Source organism: Rhinopithecus roxellana, chromosome 16, assembly GCF_007565055.1.
Source record: "Rhinopithecus roxellana isolate Shanxi Qingling chromosome 16, ASM756505v1, whole genome shotgun sequence".
NCBI classification, from domain to species: Eukaryota; Metazoa; Chordata; class Mammalia; order Primates; family Cercopithecidae; genus Rhinopithecus; species Rhinopithecus roxellana.
The window spans coordinates 19,107,068-19,126,494 of record NC_044564.1 but is presented as its reverse complement, the minus strand read 5'-3'; the positions used below and the strand labels follow the sequence as shown (position 1 = coordinate 19,126,494).

Below are 19,427 nucleotides of genomic sequence, written 5' to 3'. Positions count from 1 at the left end.
TGGTCTCGATCTTCTGACCTCGTGATCTACCTGCCTTGGCCTCCCAAAGTGCTGGGATTACAGGCCTGAGCCACCGCGCCCGGCCTCTGCCCGTGATTTTAACTGCTCTTCCATGCCTCCGTGAGTGAAGGAATGAATGAATGAATGAACACCTGTTCTATTACCAGACTTTGTTTTTCAGAAATATAGCAACCCTTTGGAAAAATCATAGGTCCCATCACTAACCAGTTGAATTTAGTTATCAGGTCATTTTCTTGGTTAGAGAAGAGGAAAAGGAAGGAGGAGATGGGAAGAGGAAGAGGAGGAGGGAGGAGGGAGGACGAAGAAACTCTGAGACCCAGTAGTGCAGGGCAGAGGGTGTCCCTGGAGGAAGTTTCTCTTCACTGTGGCAATTTCCTGAGGCTTGGTCTTGGCCTCCCGCAGCAAACAGGGTCTTCATCTGCCCAGCATCTGAACCCTAACCGCAGAGAGTTGAGAGACAGAGGAGAGGGCCCCCACAGGGCCTGTGGTTTGAGTGAGGAAAGCGATTGTGTAAAAGTGGAGAGCCTTTCCGCAGCTCAGGGCCAGTCCCTGCCTGAGTCATGCTTGAGAGAGAGGGAGGAACAGGCAGGATCCCGGAGCCACCTGGATTTCAAGCTGGCCGAGGCCTCCCGAGTGACGTGGCTGCGGTCACTGCCTGATGAGCTCAGGCAGAGGCGCCTGGGGACGGGGTAAGAGGTGAGAGGGAGGGCCACGGCAGTCCTGGGTGAAGCCCAGCCTCCGGTTGGAGACTCTGCTGTGGTGAGAGGTCCACCCCACCCTCCAGCACCATCTGGGGACACTCCAACCTCCCATTCCAATGGCTGTTCTGCCAAGGCCTCACCCTGGCTCTCTGGTCTCAGGCCTGCTGTGTTTGCTTGTCTGGGTGTGTGGGTCAATCTGTGCAGAGCTGGGGAACAAGTGATCACTGGGAGCAAAAACAGCTTTCAGCCAGGAGGGAGAAGCATTTCTCCCCGCTGGGATAATGGCCAATTTAGAGGCCCTAGACCATGCTGTCCCCAGGACCTGGGTGCATTGCTGATGATGAGATCCCAGCCGGGGGTCAGGGCCTCCCAGGACTGTCAAGCTGGGCTGCGTGGGTCCCTGGCTCCAGGGTTGGGGTGGGGCTGGATGGCGAGGGACATAGCTGGTCCATTTCAGGCTCCAACCTCAGAACCCTCTGGGAGTAAGATTACCCAGCCCTGTGCTCTGGGCTGAGCAATCAACTGTCGTGCACACGCTCCTTTACTGTGGTTCTGAGATAGTTAATTGGAATCCAGATACTCTGGGTAAGGTCAGAACATCCAACTGGCCCAGCATGGGAGATCAGCTCGATGAATCTCCCGACCTACTCTGGGCATCAGCAGAGTCAGTTCTCTGAAGAGTCTTTTTCACATCTATCACATAGAGAGGTAGGCAGGTTGGTAGGTGGGTAGATAGGTCAATAGGTAGGTATGTAGGTAAATAGACATAGGGATCTATCTGTCATCTATCTATCTATCTATCTATCCATCTATCTATCTATCTATCATCAATCATCTACCTATCATCTATCTATATCTTACTGTAGTTTAGCACAGACATTGGTTGAGTCATGTCACTCCTCTGAACCTCAATTTTCTCATCTCCAAAATGGGGATATTAGGCCAGGTGAGGTAGCTCACACCTGTAATCTCAGCACTTTGGGAGGCCAAGGCAGGTGGATCACCTGAGGTCAGGAGTTCAAAGCCAGCCTGGCCAACATGGTGAAACCCCACTCTACTAAAAAATACAAAATAATTAGCCAGGTGTGGTGGCACGCACCTGTAGTCCCAGCTACGCAGGAGGCTGAGGCAGGAGAATTGCTTGAGACTGGGAGGCAGAGGTTGCAGTGAGCCAAGATCATGCCATCACACTCCAGCCTGGGTGACAAGAGCAAGACTCCACCTCTAAAAATTATAAAATACAATAAAATAGGGATAATTATAGACCCACTTCCTAGGATTGCTACATGAGGACGATGAGCTGATCCACATAAAGCCCAGTGTCTGGCAGGTAAAGTTGGCCAGTAATGTCATCAACATTGTTATATAATGACAATTATTATCATTAATTTTATTGCCTAGTTGGTGTCCCAGCCTGAGCTGAAGCTCTGTCTCTTGGCCACCCTGTCCAGGAGGTTTTCTTGGGCCAAATCTTCTGCTTGGCTTAAGCCAAACTGTGGCTTCCCAACCTCTGCATCCGGCCCCCTCGCCAGGGTGCTGGTTGGTCTCTCCTCTCAGCTGCTGCAGTAATGTGCTTCACAGTGACAACACACCCACAGCTCCAGTGGCAGTTGATGGGTCTGTGTGGCCAGAATCATGCCCGGAGAACAGCCTGGCAGGACGCACGTGGCAAAGGGCTCGTTTGGGTCAGTGCTATGCTCTCTGTGCCAGGGAAAATCCAGCTCTTGGAGGGAGTGAGAGCAGAGAGGCCTTCATGGTGGTGGAGTTAGGGGTTGGGAGAGACAGGGAAGCAATGAGGGGCTTGCACAGAAAATATCCTTTTACCCTAAGTACCCAGATGACAAGTGAGACCTGAAATGACCTTTGGCAGGGGCCGTGGCTTCTGGTAGACCCCAGCGTTCGACAGAGCAGGTGGCAGAGCCGCGGGAACCAGCTCTAGTGTGTGGCAGTTTGTCAGTTTCATTGCCATTGCTGGGCCAGACACGCACTGAGGACCCCGGGATAAAGGGGTTCACAGTGAGGATGCTGGGGCCCAAGACCTCGTGGGCACAGGACCTAGGTGAAGACCCCAGGGCCGGGGAAGGGCAGAAATGGATTTCACTATAGGGGCTTCTTGTCATCCCCAGGGGTACATATTCTTCTGGCCACTCCTGCTGCTGGTAGCCCAGTCCTTGTCCCCGAGCCCAGCCTCCTCTGGGGAGTGGGTATCAGCCCAGGTCCACATCCACCTTTCTGTCTCTTGCTTGCATCTTCAGTTCACACCTGGGGAGGGCCTGTTTGGGTGGAGCTCTGGCCGGGCTATTGACTTCATCGGCTGCTGGCTGGCCTCACCACTGGCTGCCTGCAGCCAGGTGCTCATCCCTGCCCATCAGCTCTGGCCATGGTGGTGGGAGCTGTGAGAGGAGCATGTGGCTTGCACGTGAGGAGTGGTCGAGGGCTTCTTCCCTGGGGGAGATGTGTCTACCTCAGGGCAATGCGTCTACCTGTGAATGGGGAGGGACCCCTTATAGGGGCCCAGGCAGGTCCACATTCTGGGCCTTGTCCAGTACACCTTCTGGCTTCCAACCAGCCAGCCAGGCTCCTGGGGGACCCACCAACCCTCCCCTTTCTTCTCTGTGCTTCTCTCCTCACCTGGTAGACACACAGGTCTTCATTTTGCTTCTTATGTTGAGAGACAAACCTGTCCTTCCCTTCCCTTCCCTTCCCTTCTCTTTCCTTCCCTCCCCTCCCCTCCCCTCCCCTCCCCCACTTCCTTCCTTCCTTCTTTCTTTTTTTCTCTCTCTCTTTCTTTTCTTTCTTTCTTGCACCTAGGCTGGAGTGCAATGGCATGATCATGGCTCACTGCAGCCTCGACCTCCTAGGCTCAAGCGATCCTCCCACCTCAGCCTCCCAAGTAGCGAGGACCACAGACGTACACCACCATACCTGGCTATTTTTTTTTTTTTTAAACTTTTTGTGGAGACAAGATCTCCCTGTATTGCCCAGGCTGGTCTCAGACTCCTAAGGCTCAAACAATCCTCCTGCCTCAGCCTCCCAAAGTGCTGAGATTACTGGCATGAGCCACTGCACCTGAGACAATGATTTCTCTCCCAGTCTCTACCCCATTGCACTGACAGTCAGTGGAGGGCTACAGACCTTCACATGTGAGTCTCTGGCCCTGGACCTCAGGCAGGGTTTGCTGGGTGTGTGTTTACCCAATAGTTGTGGGAAAGTGAGTGCTGACCTCACCGGGTGTGGAGGACAGGGTATTAGGTGGCTCCCACAAAACACTCCCTCCTCCTCAGGCTATGTTGGCAGGAGCACATCTAACCCTGGCGACCCAGGGTCATAAGGGGGATGAGTTAACTTCCTTGTGTGTCCTAAGTGGCTGCTGCGTATTTGTTGACTGTCTGAGTAAATGTGGTTGGTAGTGCACTCACTTCCTACCCCTTTTAGCTGGTGGGACTGGATAAAAGCTTGTCCTCTGCATAAAAGCTTTGCCTCTGGGTTTAGCCTGGCCTGGTTGAGTCTCAGTTGTTAAAATAACAACAGCAATATCAATAGCAATGAGAGCTTACATGTAACACCAGGTACGATTCCCTACCTGGACTATCTCAGTAATCCGAGAAGGAAGGTCTATTATCATGCCCATTTTAGAGATGGAAGAAGTGAGGCTCAGTATGGTGCTCAGCCAGGAAGCAGTAGTGCCTGGTGGTAACCAGGCGGGGGCTCAGGGCTTCTATCCTTCCTGCTCCTCAGGTGAGTTGGCCTCTCCAGGACTCAGTTTCCCCTTGTCTGCAAGTGGGTTAAGAAGGTTTAATGTCACTGGGTGCAGTGGCTCATGCCTCTAATCCCAGCACTTTGGGAGGCAGAGGTGGGCAAATCATGAGGTCAAGAGATGGAGACCATCCTGGCCAAAATGGTGAAACACTGTCTCTACTAAAAATACAAAAATTAGCCAGGTGTGGTGGCAGTCGCCTGTAGTCCCAGCTACTTAGGAGGCTGAGGGAGGAGAATCACTTGAACCTGGGAAGCGGAGATTGCAGTGAGCCAAGATCGTGCCACTGCACTCCAGCGTAGTGACAGAGCCAGTCTCTGCCTAAAAAAAAAAAAAAAAAAAAAAAAAAAAAAGGAAAAGAAAAATGTTTAATGTGGCCAGGTGCACTGGCTCACGCCTGTAATCCCTGCACTTTGGGAGGCCGAAGTGGGCAGATCATTTGAGGTCAGGAGTTTGAGACTGGCCTGGCCAGCACAGTGAAACCCTGTCTCTCCTGAAAATACAAAAAAGTAGCCGGGCGTGGTGGCAGGCACCTGCAATCCCAGCTACTCCGGAGACTGAGACAGGAGAATCACTTGAACCCAGGAGGCGGAGGTTTCAGTGAGCTGAGATCGCATCACTGCACTCCAGCCTGGACAACAGAGAAAGACTCCGTCTCAGAAAAAAAAAAAAAAAAAGAAAGAAAGTTTAATGCGTGAAGTGCTCACAGAAAATAAGCACTTTTCAAACAGTGAAACTCAGCCCCTGGTTTGGGATTATTATATTGGATGGAAAGGGGAGCTTTTTTATTTTTATTTTTATTTTCCTTTTTTAACATTTCCCATTTCACAGATGGAGGGAAAAGGGATTTTTGCTGCTCTTTCTGCATTAAGTTGGGGTTTGTAGAGGTGACCTTTAAGACCAGTTTGCTCAAAATCAGCCCGTGACTTGGGCACCTCCCTCAAAGGCAGCTTCATCTTGCTTTGTTTGTTTTGTTTTTGAGATGGGCTTTTGCCATGTTGCCCAGGCTGGAGTGCAGTGGCTATTCACAGGCGTGATCATAGCTCACTGCAGCTCGAGCTTCTGGGTTGGAGCAATCCTCCTGCTTCCGCCTCCCAAGAGGCTGGGACTATAGAACCGTGCCACCATGGCCGGCTAATTTTTTGTTTCTTTGTAGAGATGGGGTCTCGAACTCCTGGGTTCTTTCTGCCTCAGCCTCCCAAAGTGCTGGGATTACAGGCGTGAGTCACTATTGCACCTGGCCCTAGAACATTTTATTACATAGTAAAAAGTAAATGACACTTGCCCATCTCTTTTTATAGAACTGTGCTGTCCAGTATGGCAGCTACAAGCCAGGTGTGGTCACGGAGCACCCAAAATGTGGTGAGTCCAAATTGAGTACAACTGACACGTGCAGTGAGTGTAAAATCAACACTGGACCTTGAGACCTAATACGGGAAAAAAAGTTAAATATCTCACTAATAATTTGTCAATATTTGCAGGGCGTGGGGGCTCACACCTGTAATCCCAGCACTTTGGGAGGCTGAGGCAGACAGATTGCCTGAGCTCAGAAATTTGAGACCAGCCTGGGCAACATGGTGAAACCCCATCTTTACTAAAATACAGAAAATTAGCCAGGCATGGCAGTGAGTGCCTGTAGTCTCAGCTACTCAGGAGGCTGAGGCAGGAGAATCGCTTGAACCCAGGAGGCAGAAGTTGTAGTGAGCCAAGATCACGCCACTGCACTCCAGTCTGCGTGACGGGAACGAGGCTCCATCTCAAAACAAAACAAAACAAAACAAAAAGAGTCATGGCCCCTCCATGAATTCTCACACTTGAGACAGTTTATAGACCCAAGACCTCTTGAATGAAGAGGAGGCAAGGTCCCCTTGGCGAAGGACTTTGGTATGCTACTGAAAATTTATACTCTCAATCTTTCTCCCAACCTTCCCCCAAAGAGATCTTTACCAGGGTAACTGCACTGGGAAAGGAAATAATCAGATATCTCAGGGACTACTGGACACTGGCTCTGAACTGATACTGACACCAGGAGACCTCACCTGTCACCGTGGCCCTCTAGTCAAAGCAGGGGCTTATGAAGGTCACGTGACCCACGGGTTTTCACTCAGTTCCTTCTCACAGTGGATCCAGTGGGTCCTCGAGCCCATCCTGTGGCTATTTTCCCAGCTCCAGGTGCATAATTGGAACAGACATACCAGTAGCTGGCAGCATCCCACACTGATTTCCTGATGGTGGGAAAAGTTGAGTGGAAGCAGTGAGAACTGCCTCTACCTAGGAAATCAAAGGCAGCACTTTATTCCTGGAGGGACTGCAGAGATGAATGCCACCATCAAGGACAGGAAAGAGGCAGGGTTGAAGATTCTCCCACATCCCCGTTCAACCCTCTTATTTGTCCTGTGCAGAAAACAGAAGGATCTTGGAGAATGACAGTGGATTATGATACACTTAAACAGGTGGTAACTCCAATTGCAGCTTCTGGTACCAGCCCTGATGACATTATTCTGATTGGACCTTGTGAGCAAGAAGTATTGGTAGCAATAAGTAATCTAGGTCGGGCGCAATGGCTCACATCTGTAATCCCAACACTTTGGGTGGCCGAGGCAGGTGGATCACCTGAGGTCAGGAGTTTGAGACCAGGCTGGCCAACATGGTGAAACCCTGTCTCTACTAAAAATACAAAAATTAGCTGGGCGTGGTGGCTCGTGCCTGTAGTCCCAGCTACTTGGGAGGCCAAGGCAGGAGAATTGCTTGAACCCGGGAGGCAGAGGTTGCAGTGAGCCGAGATCACGCCATTGCACTCCAGCCTGGCAACAGAGCGAGATTCTGTCTCAAAAAAAAACCAACAAACAAAAACAAAACAAAACAAATTAGCTGGGTGTGGTGGCACACTCCTATAGTCCCAGCTACTCGGGAGGCTGAGGCAGGAGAATTGCTTGAACCTGGGAGTCAGAGGTTGTGGTGAGCCGAGATCGCGCCGCTGTACTCCTGCTTGGATGACAGAGCGAGACTACATCTCAAAAAAAAAAAAAAAAAAAAAAAAGGTAATCTAGACTTGTTGGTAAGACATCTGCATGTCAAGGTTAGAAATAAATATGAGGCCGGGCGCGGTGGCTCAAGCCTGTAATCCCAGCACTTTGGGAGGCCGAGACGGGCGGATCACGAGGTCAGGAGATTGAGACCATCCTGGCTAACACGGTGAAACCCCGTCTCTACTAAAAATACAAAAAACTAGCCGGGCGACGTGGCGGGCGCCTGTAGTCCCAGCTACTCGGGAGGCTGAGGCAGGAGAATGGCGTAAACCTGGGAGGTGGAGCTTGCAGTGAGCTGAGATCCGGCCACTGCACTCCCGCCTGGGCAACAGAGCGAGACTCTGTCTCAAAAAAAAAAAAAAAAAAAAGAAATAAATATGAGTAAAATTCAGAGGAGTTCTATATCAGTGAAATTTCTAGGAGTCCAGTGGTGTGGGGCCTGTCCAGATATCTCTTTTAAGGTGAAAGATAAATTGTTGCTTGGCCTCTCCTACAAGCAAAAGAGAGGCACAATGTCCAGTGGGCCTCCTTGGATTGTGAGGCAGCATATTCCTTATCTGGGTGTATTAGTTACTCCAGCCCATTTACCGAGTGACCTAAAAAACTACTAGTTTGGGTAAGGTTCAGAACAGGGCCTTAGTAGAGACTGAACACCTAACCGCGGACGACCAAATTACCACGTGGCGTGAGCTTCTCATCATGAACTGGGTGCGATTTGACCACCAAGCCATAAAGTTGGGTGTGCACAGCAGCACCCCATCATCATGCAGAAGCGGTAGACATATGGCCAGGCCAGAGCAGGCCCTGAAGGCACAAGTAAGTGACATGAAGTGGCCCAAATGCTAAGCGTCCCCTCTCCTGCCACCCTGCCTTCTCTCTTCAAGCATCCACGGCTCACAGGGAGTTCCCTGCTATCAGGTGGCCGAGGAAGAGGAGACTCAGGCCTGGTTTACAGATGGTTCCTCAGGATATGTGGGCATCCTCTGAAGGTGGACAACTGCAGCACTGCAGCTCCCCTCTGGGACACCCCTGAGGGACAGTGGGGAAGAGTAATCCTCCCAGCAGGCAGAAACTTGAGCAGTGTACCTAGTTGTGCACTTTTCTTTTCTTTTTCTTTTTGAGATGGAGTCTCTCTGTTGCCCAGGCTGGAGTGCAGTGGCGCGATCTCGGCTCACTGCAAGCTCTGCCTACCGGGTTCACGCCATTCTTCTGCCTCTAACTGGGACTACAGGCGCTTGCCACCACGCCCGGCTAATATGTTGTAGTTTTAGTAGAGACAGGCTTTCACAGTGTTAGCCAGGATGGTCTCAAACTCCTGACCTCGTGATCCACCCGCCTTGGCCTCCCAAAGTGCCGGGATTACGGGCGTGAGTCACTGCGCCTGGCCTCCTTAAACCATCTCTTAGTATCACCATGTCCTGTGGAAAATGACAATAACCAAATCTAGATCAGACTATGAATGGCCCAGACCCTTCAGGAATGAAAGTTTGGGTCACTCCACCCAGATAAAGAACCACGACTTGGCTGGGTGTGGTGGTTCATGCCTGAAATCCCAGCAGTTTGGAGGCTGAGGCGGGTGCATCACATGAGGTCAGGAGTTTGAGACCAGCCTGGCCAACATGGCGAAACCCTACCTCTACCAAAAATACAAAAACTGCGTGCCTGTTGTCCCAGCTACTTGGGAGACTGAGGTGGCAGGATCACTTGAGCCCAGGAGGTCGAGGCTGAATTGAGCCAAAATCGTACCACTGGCCTCCAGCTTGAGTGACAAAAAGCACCCCAAAACATAACCAGCTGAGGTGCTTGCTGAAGGCAAAGGTTGTACAGAACCGGTAGTGGAAGAAGGTGATTATAAATACCAGCTATAACCACGTGATCAGCCACAGAAACAGAGACTGTGATTGTCATTAGTTTCTCCTCCTTATTTTTCTATACATGTGTGTGTGTGTGTGTGTATATATATATATGTATATATATATATCTTTGTTTCCTTTCCTCTCTTACTCTTTTATCATGTAAAGTAAGATGTATCATAGTATTTAAGCTATGGGATGTCAAGGAGAAGCATAAACATCACTCTTCTCTTCTTCTTACCTCCTCTTCTGGGGAAGGGATGTGTGTGTTTTTGGTGTATGCAGGAGAGTTGCATCGTGTTAGGTGGAATTATGACTTTGCTTTGTCTTTACTTGGAGATTAAGTACGGTTTAGGAAATATCTACGGGGTACCTAGTTGGCAAGGGGTGAACTTGTAACGGTTAGTCTTTTGGGTCAGTTTCACTGGCCAAAGGTGCCCAGATTACACATTGTCTCTGGGTATGTCTGTGAGGCTGTGACTGGCATGTGAATCCACAGACACAATACAGTGCGCTCCCCAGTGGCAGTGGGCATCGTCTAATCTGTTACGGGCTTGAATAAAACAAAACGCAGGTTGGGTGTGGTGGCTCACGCCTGTAATCCCAGCACTTTGGGTAGCTGAGGCAGGTGGATCACTTGAGGTCAGAAGTTCAAGACCAGCGTTGCCAACATGGTGAAACCCCGCCTCTACTAAAAATACAAAAATTTGTCCGGGTGCAGTGGCTCACATCTGTAATCCCAGCACTTTGGGAGGCCGAGGCAGGCAGAGAGCCTGAGCTCAGGAGTTTGAGACCATCCTGGGCAACATGGTAAAACCCGGTCTCTCCTAAAATACAAAAAAATTAGCCAGACGTGATGGTGCACGCTTGTAGCGCCAGCTGCTCAGGAGGCTGAGGCACAAGAATTGCTTGAGCTGGGGAGGCAGAGCTTGCAATGCGCAGAGACCACACCACTGCACTCCAACTTGGGCTACAGAGTGAAACTTCGTCTCAAAAAAGATACACTAAAAAAATAAATAAATATTGGGGCCCAGCACTTTGGGAGGCCGAGATGGGTGGATCATGAGGTCAGGAGATCAAGACCATCCTGGCCAACATGGTGAAACCCCGTCTCTACTAAAAAAATACCAAAAAACTAGCCGGGCGAGGTGGCGGGCGCCTGTAGTTCCAGCTACTCGGGAGGCTGAGGCAGGAGAATGGCGTGAACCCGGGAGGCGGATCTTGCAGTGAGCCGAGATCACGCTATTGCACTCCAGCCTGGGAGACAGAGCGAGACTTCGTCTCAAATAAATAAATAAATAAATAAATAAATAAATAAATAAATAAATACAGTAAATACAATAAATAAATAAAATACAAAAATTAGCTGGGCATGGTGAAAGGCACCTGTAATCCCAGCTACTCAGGAGGCTGAGGCAGGAGAATCACTTGAACCTGGGAGGTGGAGGTTTCAGCGAGCTGAGATTGCACCAGGGCAGTCCAGCCTGGGAGACAGAGTGAGATTCTGTCTCAAATAATAATAATAATAATAAGGCAGAGGAAGAAGGAATTTACCCTTTTTCTCGCCTGCCTGCTTGAGCTGAGACATCTCCTCTCATCTTCTGCCCTTGGACTGAAATTTATACCACTGGCTTCCTGGTTCTCAGGCTTCTGGACTCTGAACTGCATCACCAGCTCTCCTGGGTCTCCAGCTCGCAGACAGCAGTTAATGGTACTTCTCAGCCTCCATAATCACATGAGCCAATTATATGGCATAGTAAATCTATCTATCTATCTATCTATCTATCTATCTAATCTATCTGCATTTCCCTGAGACAGGGAAATGCAGGAGGTTGTCACCCAGGAGGCTGGAGTGCAGCAGTGCAATCACTGCTGCACTGCAGCCTCAACCTTCTGGGCTCAAGTGATCCTCCCATCTCAGCTTCCTGAGTAGCTGGGAACACAGGTGTGAGCCACCACGCCTGGCTAATTTTAAAAAAATTGATTTTAGAAATGAGGTCTCATTATGTTGCCCAGGCTGGTCTTGAACTCCCGGTCTTTAGCAATCCTCCTCCCTCAGCCTCCCAAAGTGCTGGGATTACAGATGTGAACTGCCATGTCTGGTTCCTATTTTTATATAAAAGGATATATTTATGGTCATGTGCCTCATGATGACATTTTGGTTAACAGCTGACTGCATATACGGTGGAGATCCCATAGATGATAATGGACCTGAAGAATTCCTATCACCTAGGGATGTCTTAGCCATTGTACCACTATAAGGTTTATTAAAAAAAAAAAAAAAAAAAAAAAAAAACTTGGCATAGTGGCTCATGCACTTTGGGAGGCCAAGGCAGGAGGATCAATTGAGCCCAGGAGTTGAGGCTGCAGTGTGCCACGATCCCAGCACTGCACTCCAGCCTGCGTGACAGCGTTGTCTCAAAAAAAAAAAAAAATAAAACAAAAAAAAAAGATAACTGTAAAACAACTTCAATTAGGTCCCTCAGGGAGGTTTCCAGAAGAAACATTGTCATCATAGGAGATGACAGCTCCATGCATGTTGTTGCCCCTGAAGTCCTTCCAGTGGGACATGATGTGGAGGTGGAAGACAGTGATATTGATGATTCTACCCCTGTGTAGGCCCAGGCTAACATGTGTGTTTGTGTCTTCATTTTTAAGAAAAAAGTTTAAAAATTAAAAAACAGGCCAGGCGCGGTAACTCGTGCCTCTAATCCCAGAACTTTGGGAGGCCGAGGCGGGAGGACCGCGAGGTCAGGAGTTCGAGAACAGCCTGGCCAACATGGTGAAACCTGTCTCTACTAAAAATACAAAAATTAGCTGGGCGTGGTGGCACATGCCTGTAGTCCCAGCTACTCGGGAGGCTGAGGCAGGAGAATCACATGAACCCGGAAGGCAGAGCTTGCAGTCAGCCGCAATCACGCCACTGCATTCTAGCCTGGCGAGAGAGTGAGACTCTGTCTCAAAAAAAAAAAAAAAAAAAAAAATTGCATCCAGGCCTGGTGGCTCATGCCTGTAATCCTAGCACTTTGGGAGACCGAGGCAGGCAGATACCTTGAGGCCAGGAGTTTGAGACCAGCCTGGCCAACATGACGAAACCCCATCTCTATTAAAAATGCAAAAATTATATGGGTGTGGTGTGGGTGCCTGTAATCCCAGCTACTTGGGAGACTGAGGCATGAGAATTGCTTGAACCCTGGAGGCGGTGGCTGCAGTGAGCTGAGATTTCGCTACTGCACTCCAGCCTGGATGACAGAGCTAGATTTTGTCTCAGAAAAAAAAAAAAAAAAAAAAAATTGTATGTTGCTTGGCTGGGGTTAAGCACAAAAGAATGCTAGCTGCTATTTACTGCTCATGTTATTATTCATAATAACATGTTGGCATTCACTATATCATGAGAGGCCCTATCAAGCTGATTGTGCCTTCAGCTATCTCTGATGTTATCCTTGTGTGGGTTTTGATTAGGACGTGCCTTCCTTACTGGCCCTATGTTGAGTCATCCTGAGCTTGGAACCTGAGCCGGCTTCCTGCAGTCACACAGGGCCCTGCATGAAGAAGGACCCCCCAAGGCTCGCTTTAATGTTTTCTGTCCCTTTCTTGAAATTCTTAACAATTTTTGAACAACGGGCTTTGCATTTTCATTTTGCACTGGACTTCACAAATGATGTGGCCAGACCTGCTTGGAGTCACAATTCTTCCTGTGGTTATAGCAGTGAGGGGGGCCCCGCGAAGGACGGAGGCTCCCTCTAGTCTGAGCTGAGTCAGCAGCACATGGGGTAAGGCCCGTCTAAGAAGGACCTTTACAAACTGCAACCAACTGGTGGTTACAGGGGCTGGAAAACCTGAGATGCAAGGATGAGCTCACGGGGCAGCTCTTATTTTGCCTGGAAGACAAGATTTGGGGTGAACTGGGTGATGTCCTCCAATTTCTGAAGGGCAGTGGAGAGGAAAAGCGAGTGTGTGTGTGTGTGTGTGTGTGTACATGTGTGTGTTCTCTGTGGCCCTAAAAGGCAGATCCAGCTCACTATAAGGAAAGAATCTTGAAGAATTTTGAACAAGGAAAGTTGTGCAAGAAGGGAACAGCTGGCCTGAACTCAAACCTCAGCTCTCTCAGCTCTGCCTGGGGTTCAAGATCATGGGCTCTGGCTGGAGCCAGCCACATCTCTGTCCAGATCTGTTATCTTAGATAAGGTCATTCACTGACTTGATCCTTTATCTCCCTCTGTAACAGGGGCCTGATAATGCTGTACAGTACAAGGTGATGATGCTGGTATAAAATAGAAAGCACCTGGCTGGGTGCGGTGGCTCACGCCTGTAATCCCAGCACTTTGGGAGGCCGAAGCGGGTGGATCACCTGAGGTCAGGTGTTCGAGACCAGCTTGGCCAACATGGTGAAACCCCGTCTCTACTAAAAATGCAAAAATTAGCCAGTGTAGTGGTAGGCGCCTGTAATCCCAGCTACTTGGGGGGCTGAGGCAGGAGAATTGCTTGAACCTGGGAGGCAGAGGTTGCAATGAGCTGAGAGCGCCACTGCCCTCCAGCCTGGGCAACAGAGCAAGACTCCATCTCAAAAAAAAAAAAGAAATATATATATATATGTATATATATAGCACCTAAAGGGTGTTTGGCCATTAGGAGGTGCCTAACAAATGACACCATTGTTTGCTGATTTTTTTTTTTTTTTGGTTGTTTGTTTTGTTTTGTTTTGTTTTGACAAAGTTTCACTCTTGTCGCCCAGGCTGGAGTGCTGTGGTGCAATCTTGGCTCACTGCAATCTCCGCCTCCCAGGTTCAAGCGATTCTCCCGCCTCAGACTCCTAAGTAACTGGGATTACAGGCGCCCGCCACCACGCCCAGCTAATTTTTGTATTTTTAATAGAGATAGGGTTTCGCCATGTTAGCCAGGTTGGTCTCGAACTCCTGACCTCAGGCGAGCCGCCTGCTTTGGCCTCCCAAAGTGCTGGGGTTACAGGCGTGAGCCACCGCGCCCGGCTGTTTGCTGCTGCTATTACTATTACTATAATGAGTTCTCCGTGCCTGGCAAAGTTGCAGTTGGGATGAAACTCAGGAAGTTGCAGAGATGCCTCTCATTATCAGAAGTAAAAGAAGACGCACACATTTCCCCCTTGACAATTGCAGCATCTGGCATATTTGGATGATTAGTAAAAACCAATTGGTCAGGCGTGATGACTCACGCCTGTAATCCCAGCACTTTGGGAGGCCGAGGTGGGCGGATCACTTGCGGTCAGGAGTTCAAGACCAGCCTGGCCAACATGGTGAAACCCCCGTCTCTACTAAACATGTAAAAAAAATTAGCCTGGCATGGTGGTGCACACCTGTAATCCCAGCTACTCGGGAGGCTGAGGCAGGAGAAGTGCTTGAACCTGAGCCAAGATCGTGCCACCGCACTCCAGCCTCCAGCTGGGGCAACAGAGCAAGACTCCATCTCAAAAATAAATAAATAAACAACAAAAACAAAAACAGAAAAAAACACAAACCAGTCATAAAGTGCTGTCCCGTGAGAAAGGCCCTCAGGGAAAGGGGTGGTACTTCTTGTGGAATGGAGGTTGTTTGGGGGCTTGGAGGCTACTCAGAAAGTGGGAGTGGTTTGAAAACTCCAGCCAACTTCCCGGGAGCTAATCACTGGTGGAATCCAATCCGAGGAATGCAGAGCTCCCCACGGGGCTCCTAGGAAATGGGTCCCTGATGTGTCTGAGAGCTGCACACAGGAATTGCCCATCTCCTCTGCAACCCGTGGGAACCGGCATCCATGGGCTGTGTGTGTGTGAGCATGAGACTGTATGTGCCTAGTGAATGCATGGACAGCCAGGCATGGGAGGGTCGTGGCTCCCTCTGACCCCAGAGCCTCCGCCTCGAGCCACACTCAGGGTGACAGCAGCTTCCCTGGAAACGGAAGTGGTTTGTGTTGAGACAAATATTTCTCCTTTTCCTCCTCCCCCATCTGCCTCTCCTGTGAGTTGGGTCCTGTCCCGGAGCTGCAGCCAGGAAATGCTCCTTGTGTGTCCACAGCCCTGCACATCAGCATGGGGATCAGAGGCCCAGAGTCCAAGGAGTAGCAGATGGATTCTGTCAGGGGCTGCTGGACTGTGGTCAGAGCTCAGGCAGTCACAAGTGTGTTTGTCTCTCCAGAGACAGAAGGAGGGCATGGCATCACAATAGGCTCCAGGAATTCCCCCGCGTTTAACGCACACGTTCAGGCCGTCTGTCTTTCCACAAATATTTACTAAGCACAGCTCTGGGCGCACACCATGCTAGGCACTGTAAATTCAGCCATGAACAAGACAGAAGCTCAGTTTTACTTTTTTCTTACCATAAAACTAACCATCTTCAAGTGTGCAATTCCGTGTCATTGGTACAGTCACAATATTTTGCAACCATCTTTACCATCCATTTCCAGAACATTTTCATCATCCCAGAAGAAAACTTTATACGCATGAAGTAGTCACTCCCATTTCCCCACCCTGCCTACCCCCTGGTAACCACAAATCTGCTTTCTCTGTATACATAGATTTGCCCATTCTACACATTTTATATACGTGGAATCATCATAAAACATGTGACTGTGCACCTGTAGTCCCAGTTACTCCAGAGGCTGAGGCAAGAGAATCGCTTGAACCCGGGAAGTGAAGGTTGCAGTGAGCCAAGATGGTGCCACTGCACTCCAGCCTGGGCAACAGAGTGAGACTCCATCTCAAAAAAAAAAAAGTGACCTTTTATATCTGGTTACTCTCCCTTCACATCATGTTTTCCAGGTTCATCCACGTCACAGCATGAGTCAGGATTTCATTTCTTTTTATGGCTGAGTAATGTTCCATTGCATGGATACCCAGTCTTTTCTTTCTTTTCGGGTTTTGTTTTTTGTTTTTTGTTTTTTTTTAACACAGAGTTTCATTCTTGTCACCCAGGCTGGAGTGCAATGGTGTGAGCTCAGTTCACTGCAACCTCTGCCTTCCGGGTTCAAGTGATTCTCCTGCCTCAACCTCCTGAGTAGCTGGAATTACAGGCACCCGCCACCACACCTGGCTAATTTTTTTTGTATTTTTAGTAGAGACGGGGTTTCACCATGTTGGCCAGGCTGGTCTTGAACTCCTGACCTCGTGATCTGCCTGCCTCAGCCTCCCAAAGTGCTGGGATTTCAGGCGTAAGCCACCGCATCCGGCCCATTTTTTTGTTTTGTTTTGTTTTGTTTTTGTTTGTTTTTGAGACAGTCTTGCTCTTTCACCCAGGCAGTGGCAGAATCACAGATGGCTCATTGCAGCCTTGAACACCTGGGGTCAAGTGTAACTGGGACTACAGGTGCACCACCATGGCTGGCTACTTTTTTTTTTTTTTTTTTAGTGGAGACAGGGTCTCACTGTGTTACCCAGGCTGGTCTCACACTTCCGCACTCAAGCGACCCTCCTGCCCTGGCCTCCCAAAGTGTTGGAATGACAGGTGTGAGCTGCCATGCCTAGCCCTCCAATCTTTTCTGACCACTGGAACTTTCTTATCACTGGAGCAGTCCTGCTTTTCCACATTTCTAAGAGGGGAAGAGCTCACTTTCAGTTTTCTGACTCAGGGAAACATAAAGTTAGAGAATGGAGGAACCCTGAAATTGCACATGGAAGGCTGGGTAGTGGGCCAGGTGCGGTGGCTCACGACTGTAATCCCAGCACTTTGGGAGGCCAAGGCGAGCGGATCACAAGGTCAGGAGATTGAGACCATCCTGGCTAACATGATGAAACCCCGTCTCTACTAAAAATACAAAAAATTATGGCGGGCGCCTGTAATCCCAGCTTCTAGGGAGGCTGAGGCAGGAGAATGGCGTTAACGCGGGAGGCGGTGGAGCTTGCAGTGAGCGGAGATCGCGCCACTGCACTCCAGCCTGGGTGACAGAGCCAGACTCTGTCTCAAAAAAAAAAAAAAAAAAAAAAAAAAAAAAGAAAAGCTGAGTAGTAAAATCAGCTGTCTCTTGAGAGCTTACCAGGTACCAGGTGCTATGGGCACGAGCCCACAGCCCCACAGCTAGAACAGGGCTGCCTGTGTGACGAGAACGTCCTCCACTACCAAAGGCCAGCTGTGGGGTCACGTTAAGGACAACCTCTAAGTCAGGACTCAGGCTCCACATCTCTAAAACGGGCCTCCTAAGCATACCTCCCTGAAATCTGATGACCTCTGTGATTAGCCCAGTGTCGAGTGAGAGGACAATGCCCAGTGACCCTGTGGCCATCACCCATCTGACTGCTGTCCTTAAGCAGGGTGGCATCACTCCTGAAAGCCATCTTGGCTCTCTCAGGAATGAACTCCAGGGGCTGGGCTGGGCTTGGCAGCCAGGCAGGCAGCTCCCAATGAGTAGTTCCCTAACAGGGAGCTTCTAGTCCTAACCACTCATACTTGTCGATAAATATCAGCTTCTGCGTTCTTCACTCCTGGATGGGTGTTCATGTGTCAACGTGCAAACTAAATTTAAAATGCACGATCTTTTCCAGTCCAAACGGAATGGTTACCAAAGGTGGGTGTGTTGGGGTAATGCCTCAGTGGCCTTGTTCCAATCCCAGCCTGCCCAGCACCCAGTCCCTCTCAGAGACCAGCCTGCCCAGCACCCAGTCCCTCTCAGAGACCAGCCTGCCCAGCACCCAGGCCCTCTCGGAGACCAGCCTGCCCAGCACCCAGGCCCTCTCGGAGACCAGCCTGCCCAGCACCCAGTCCCTCTCAGGGACTAGCTGGCGCAGCACCCAGTCCCTCTCAGAGACACACAGGCCTCTCTCCTGGCTCTCTCCCCATCAGAAGACAGGCAGCCAAGCTCCCCTGGAGCGTTCTGGGAAGCAGGCGGGCAGGAGTCAGGACCCAGGGCCAAGCTTCAGGACGCAGAGCCAAGCTCCTGGAAGAGAAGTGGAGGTTTTCACTCATGTCAGTGTAGACTTTTTTGTTTATAAGGGAGAGAAATCCAAAACAAATTATTAGCTTAGTTCAATTTAACAAATTGTGGTTGTGGCTGTATATCAGGCACGATACTGGTGCCTGTAGTTCATTAATGAACCAAGAGTCCTGCCTCAGGAGGACAGATGTTAGGCAGTAGGGATAATAAGTTAGATGGTATGAGGCTGGGCATGGAGGCTCATGCCTGTAATCCCAGCACTTTGTGAGGTCAAGGCAGGCAGATCACCGGAGGTCAGGAGTTTAAGACCAGCCTGACCAACATGGCGAAAGCCCGTCTCTACTAAAAAGTACAAAAATTAGCCGGGCATGGCCAGGCACGATGGTTCACACCTGTAATCCCAGAGTTTTGGGAGGCCGAGGCAGGTGGATCACCTGATGTCAGGAGTTTGAGACCAGCCTGGCCAATATGGTGAAACTCCGTCTCTACTAAAAAATACAAAATTGGCTGGGCATAGTGGTGCGTGCCTGTAATCCCAACTACTTGGGAGGCTGAGGCAGGAGAATCACTTAAATCCAGAAGGCGGAGGTTGCAGTGAGTCGAGATCAGGCCACCATACTCCAGCCTGGGTGACAGACCAAGACTGAAGAAAGAAAAGAAAAGAAAAGAAAAGGAAAGGAAAGGAAAGAAAGAAGGAAAGAAGGAAGGAAGGAAGGAAGGAAGGAAGGAAGGAAGGAAGGAAGGAAGGAAGGAAGGAAGGAAGGAAGGAAGGAAAGAAAGAAAACCAGGCTATGGTGGTGGGTGCTACTCAGGAGGCTGAAGCAGGAGAATCGCTTGACCCCAGGAAGCGGAGGTTGCAGTGAGCCTAGATGATCGTGCCACTGTACTCCAGCCTGAGCGACAGAGCAAGACTCCATCTCAAAAAAAAAAAAAAAAAAAGTTAGATGGTGTGTTACCGGGTGATATACGCTATGGAAAGAAAAGTAGAGGCAGGGAAGTGGCCTCAGGAGTGGGGAAGGCAGGGCAGACTGCAGGACAGATAAGGTGTCGGGGGAGCCTTATGGAGAAGGTAAGATTCAAACCACGATTTGAAGGAGATGAGATGTCAGCCTCGTGGAAACCTAGGGGAGAATTCCAGGCAGAGAGATCCGCCATAGCAAGGGCCCAGAGGCAGGGCTGTGTCTGACAGATT

At 49.8% G+C, this 19,427-nt stretch overlaps 1 protein-coding gene across 2 annotated transcripts in view; it reads left to right on the top strand.

Annotated features, from left to right (window-relative positions):
• Positions 1-585: 585 nt before the first annotated feature.
• PTGES (prostaglandin E synthase) overlaps positions 586-19,427 on the top strand; it is a 40,751-nt gene continuing 21,909 nt past the window's right edge. The window contains exon 1 of one of the 2 annotated variants that reach the window (XM_010360931.2): positions 586-710. The gene's annotated coding sequence lies outside the window, so the exon portion shown is untranslated. Of the gene's footprint in view, positions 718-19,427 lie in introns of both variants that reach the window. The other variant, XM_030920336.1, reaches the window with a different exon arrangement.